At 34.4% G+C, this 5,872-nt stretch overlaps 1 protein-coding gene across 2 annotated transcripts in view; it reads left to right on the top strand.

The window, feature by feature from the left end:
• LOC141402339 (receptor-type guanylate cyclase Gyc76C-like) overlaps window positions 1–5,872 on the top strand; it is a 91,634-nt gene that overhangs the window by 18,656 nt on the left and 67,106 nt on the right. The window lies entirely within an intron of this gene.

The following is a 5,872-nucleotide window of genomic DNA, read 5'->3' as shown; positions in this document are numbered from 1 at the left end:
GTGGACACAATTCACTTACATACATATCGACGCACAATCAAGGCCGGGAGAAAGTTTTGAATTAAATAAAATCAGCAGCAAATACAACTGTGAAAAAAATAATAGCACCACCTCCTACAAAAAAGTTTTGGAGGCATTCTTATTTACATGTGCAAATCTTGATGAGCGTTTCATGCGTTTCTAGAACTAAAAGACAGTAAAAAAACAGAAAATAGGGTAAGTGCACCTAATGTCGGCATGTACCAGTAGTCGGCACCTTTTGAATTTGAACTCAAATAACTAAAAATTAGGAAAACAAAATAGGAAAATAATCTTAAAAATTCTTCAACAATATTGTCAGCTAACTTTATATAAAATTTCATTGAGCTAGGACCAATTATTATATCGAAATTTAAGTTTTTGTCAGTGAGGGTTTTTCACCACAACCGAAAATGCATGTTTCTTAAGAAAAAAATTGTGGAGATGTTAACCTTATAAGCTCTGTAATTATTTTACAATGAAGAAATTTTCCACAACATTTTTGTTATATAGGTAGAGAACAGTTAAAAGAACACTTCAGAAAAAGAAATTTTAAAAAATATTTATAATTGTGCAATTTTTGCTGATGCCGACTTTAGGGACAAAAAAATATAACATTTGCCTGAAGTCGGCATGGGGTTATGAACATTGATTTTTATCGATTACTTTTAGCTAAAAATTATAAAAAATACTAAAGAAATACTTTAAAGGCTAATTAATAAAAAAATAGTTTCAATCTGAAAGGAACTTTAGCGATTTTAAGCAATATTAGCCATGATTTGAAGTACGCACGTTGTGGGGTGCCGACAATTGGGTAATAGATGCCGACTACTGGTACGAACTAATTTATTTAAACAATATGTTTAAATTTTATTTTTAATTTTTTTGAAGTAAAATCAATAGAAACGTATTTAATAAACTAGAAATGTTTAAATAACTAATGCTTAAGCTATAGTTCTTTCAAATATTTAAGAAAAAAGTATGCATTTTTTCTTTATTTAAATATAACATGCCGACTACTGGATTATATCATGCCGACTATTGGGGAATGGTGCCGACTACTGGTGAAAAAGCAGTATTTCACTAAAATTGTATTTTTGGCATGTTGAACAGAAATAATCAAAAAATTGTTTATGTGATCTAAAACTACACAAAATAACGAATCATAACAACTTAAATTTTATTTGATTGGATATTTAGACTCGGAATGACATATGGCCGAAGATACGAGAATCCTTAAAGTGCCGACTACTGGTGCACTTACCCTAATAGCACCATCACAAAAAATTCTTTTAATATGATAGAAATTACATTGCGCTTTATGACTCAAGAATAGTAGTACATCAAGAGAAACAAGTCTTCTTCTACTTTTACTCTCTTTCTACTTTCACTTTTTTAATACAAAACTCCTTAGGTCATGTAAGCTCTATTATTCCATCAATTGAATAAATATTGACGTCCGTCCTAATAGGACAACAATAAATTAAAAATTCACAACAGACAATGTTGTCGAGGTCTTAGCGTTCTAAACCACTGCCAATCTATCAAACTTCCGGACTGGAAGGCATTGCAATGCAAATCATGAAGGAAACAAGTAAAAAAGTGTCAGATATATACCCTCAGATATATATACCCTCAGCCAATGTGAAGCGAAACTTTCACCTCCGGACAGATCGAATGTATTTAAGGTCTCTTCAGAATTTTGTGGCCCTTTTCGTACATTTGAACTTGCCGACAAAAATGTGGATTAGGAATAAAATGCACTAAGACACAAATATTGAACTTTTGTAGGGCAGGTACCCTTAGGGATAAAATATTAGTTGCCCCATTCAAGTGATATCGTCCTAGCATTTTAGTGACATTTTTTAAATATTGGGGAGAAGTACCGAAAGTTTTGGACCGGTATTGCCCAGACCAAATGTTGGACCATATCGGTTGAACAGTTCGAGAGTTTTCGTGCTCTAAGACAGCCACATATGGTGACATAGGGTTTTTTTACACCTTTCGGGCTGTTTTCCCAAGAAATATGGACTTACCCCTGAAAAAACTTTTACCGCCGTAATGGAGGTAGCGAATGCAAATCGATTCAACAAAAATCAAAGTGATTCGAGAGCAGGTCTTAAAGTGAACTTATCCGAAATGTTGTGTGAGAGGTACCAGAAGGAGTAGACAAATCTGGTCCATATTCGAACCTGATCTATATCTGGTAGATATATTAGGATGTGCAAAGTATGGATTACATCGGTCACTCCCTTCAAGAGTTATAGTGCGCAAAATTGTTCCGAACATTTTTGAAGTTTTGTGGCGGAGGCACCTGAAGGAGCGTACCGATTTAGCCCATCTTCGAATTTAAACTATGTTTTGATAAAATATTACGAAGGCTAAATTTTGGACCGAATCGACAGATCCGTTGGAGAGTTATCTTGCGCTCCAGCCACTACACAAGGTGTCATAGAGGCTTCTTGCTTTATGGACTTGCCCCAGATGAAACTTGTACCGTTGTATGGGGGGAAGTGAATACAATTTGCTGCATCAAAAGTCAAAGCGACTCGAGAGCAGGTCCTAAACTGAACTTATCCGAAATTTTGTGTGGGTGGTACCCGAAGGAGTTGTCTGATTGAGTCCATATTGGAACCTCATCTAAGTCTGGTAGAAATTTCACGATGTGCAAAGTATGGACTAAATCGGTTACTGCCTTCAAGAGCTATCATGCCCACAAATTTTCCGAACATTTTGGAACTTTTGTGGGGGAGGTACTGGAAGGAGTGGACCGATACAGCTCATCTTCGAACTTAAACTAAGTTTGGACAAAATATTACGAAAGCCAAAATTTGAACTGAATCGGTTCATCCGTTCGAGAGTTATCGTGCGCACCAGCCAGACAGACAGACGGACGGACATTGCTAAATCAACTCCAAACTATCTGAAACACATTTCGTCCAAACATACTTGGGGTCTAAAACCATTATTTCGATGAGGCACATTTTGCCCGTATGAAAGTGTATATGGTAATATTCAAAAATGTTTTACAATCATTGAAGTTGAGATTCATCATTTAATAAGTCGCGAACTGTCAATATATTTTATACAATATGAATATTTTTATATTAATTGAAGTGTTTTAGCCGGGTTCGCATAAAATTAACCATAACAAATAATTTATGTGGAAGCTGTGTTGGTGGTAATATTAAAAAATGGGTAAAAATGTTTTTTTGTGTTCTTTCTTGATTTCTGGTCAAATCACGGAAAATTCAGACATGAGCACAAACAAAGAATTGAAGAATACCCCTTGGGCAACATGGTTCTAATGTATGACTTGTTGATATATACACTGCATCCCCCTAACATCGATGCTGACATTTTGAAGTTTTGAAATCTGGGTTTTTTGAATTTTTCTTATAATTGGGGGGCGCAACCAGATAATTATCCAAACTATTTATTGGATTGTAGAACTCGTGATTCCACGTCGTTTGATGTACAGCTGTGTTCAAAATAATAGGAGTGCCCATTCACACCAAGGGAATGGTCGAATACACATGGTTAAACTTACCCATTTTGGTTTATTTTGAATTTGTTTAACATTGTTGACATCCCAACAGTTAATTGATCAGCAGAAATGTGGCACTATGTTTTAAATTATTTACTGTTTACACCAACATTATAAATCACCTTCAAATTTGTTGTTCAAAAAAATAGGAGTGCCGAAGAAAAAGGACAATAAAAATATTTTTAGTTGAGTTTAAGATCAAAATTGTCTATATTTAAGTTGACAGTAGTGAATCCAATAGATTTTATGAGATTTGATGGTAGGTTGAAAACAAAAGTCCTTTGGAGGTAGCCTAAAACAGGTGATTGTCCTTGCAGCGATTTTTTCCATAAATTGAGCACTTATCGGGTAACTCAATAAATTTTGTAGACAGAACTTTAGTGATTAGAGTTTTTTGATGCTCTGGCTGTTATCTCGAACAATATATAATGATCGGTATCCCGGAAATTCGTGAATTTTGACCCTTGAGCCAAGTTAAAGCCGGTTTCCATTAACTCTTTACGTAAGGATCGGTTAAAAAAGCGTATCTACAAGGCATTAATTTCTCGATCAAGTGATGTTTTGAGGTCCTTAGCATCTTAACTGCACGCAGAATTCATTATATGGTTCATTTTTGAATAATTGGATGATTGGCACATATGAGACATTTTTCAAAACGCTTTGTTGAGAAGGAGCCTTTAAAGACAAACTTTTGAAGTCGGCCTAAGATTATTTTTATTAGGTTTTGCATCGTATAATAAACAGTTTTCTAATGAAACTAACCTAAATGAAGTATTTTTAAGTGAAAAACGTAAGTTTATATTGAAAAATATATTACGGCGTATACCAACCCTAGTCCAATCCCAGCCTGCCTATCACTAAATGGTTCAAAGTACATTTCAACCGTTCACGTTTTAAACATTTTTTGAATAGAAGCGAAATTGATTGCATACACAAGATTAGCATCCTAAGGACTTCCAAATATAATTTGGTTGAGGAACAAATTCCTTATAGATACGCTTATTTGGCCGATACTTACTTTAAGGGCTAATGTAAACTGTCTTAAACTTGGCTCAAGGATCAAAATACACAAATTTATGGGATACCAATCATTATATATTGTTAGGGATAACATCCATAGCATGAAACAAATCTAATCGTTAAAGCTTTTATCTACAAATTCCATTGGGTTGCCCAATAATTGCTCAATTTATGAAAAAAAATTCTGCAAGGACTATCGCCTGTTTTTTGGCTACCTCCAAAGGACTTTTGTTTTCAAACAGCAATCAAATCTCATAAAATCTATTGGATTTACTACTGTTAACTAAAATATTGACAATTTTGATCCTAAACTCAACTAAAACTATTTTTCTCGTCCTTTTTCTTCCACACTCCTATTTTTTTTGAACAAAAACTTTAAACACGATTTATAATGTTTGTGTAAACAGTAAATAATTTAAAACAGATTGCCACATTTCTGCTGATGAATTAACTGTTTGGATGTCCACAATGTTAAACAAATTCAAAATAAACCAAAATGGGTAAGTTTAACCATATTTTTTGACAATTTTCTTTTTTTGTATGGGCGCTCCTATTATTGTGAACGCAACTGTATATCTCATGAGTGTGCTTCATACAGCTCCCTAGTAATAGGAGTCCAAAGTCGAAATTTTGGTGCGTAAATTTTCTTTAAAAACCTATTTTTTTACTTCAAATTTTACAACTGTGACTCAGGTACCCTTGAACCCCGCGTGATTTTGGTTTTTTTACGCGCCGGATCTAATGAACCCTTCCGCTTTCAAATCCATCCACTAAAACGGCGGATATAGATACCTTGAAAGTAGGAAATTCTGCTAAATTATATTTTGATGATTCCGCGCATTGAACCGCGTTTTCCTTTGGTTACTTTTACATAAATGGAATCCTTTATACGCGATTATATTATTTTCCAAAACCGTGTGGCATAAATTACCGAGATTCTGGAGTAATATTCGTATTTCGCATAAAATAGAATTTGGTAGCACATCCGCGGTTCTTGACGAAATTGTTTAAAATTTGTTATAATGACGTATTTTTTATAGGCGGTCACTGAAATCGGATGCGCCTTATAATCTTATGTACCAGAGATCATCAATGAGTTACTTGTCCCCGTAAGCCAATTGTGCACGCACAAGTTTTTTGGGCTTTTTGCTTTTTGAATGCGTGTGTTTTCTTGCACTCTGTATTTTTTCCACCACCACCAAAAATACTTGCGACGCATCAAGACCATTGCTTGTGCGTAATAAGTAAAACAAGTATTCATCATATTTTGCACTGTTACAAAACTCG

The sequence above is a fragment of the Musca autumnalis genome, unplaced genomic scaffold (genome assembly GCF_047663935.1).
Source record: "Musca autumnalis isolate F117 unplaced genomic scaffold, ASM4766393v1 scaffold_4, whole genome shotgun sequence".
Classification (NCBI taxonomy): Eukaryota; Metazoa; Arthropoda; class Insecta; order Diptera; family Muscidae; genus Musca; species Musca autumnalis.
The sequence above is the reverse complement of the archived record's forward strand: the minus strand, read 5'-3'. Positions and strand labels throughout refer to the sequence as shown.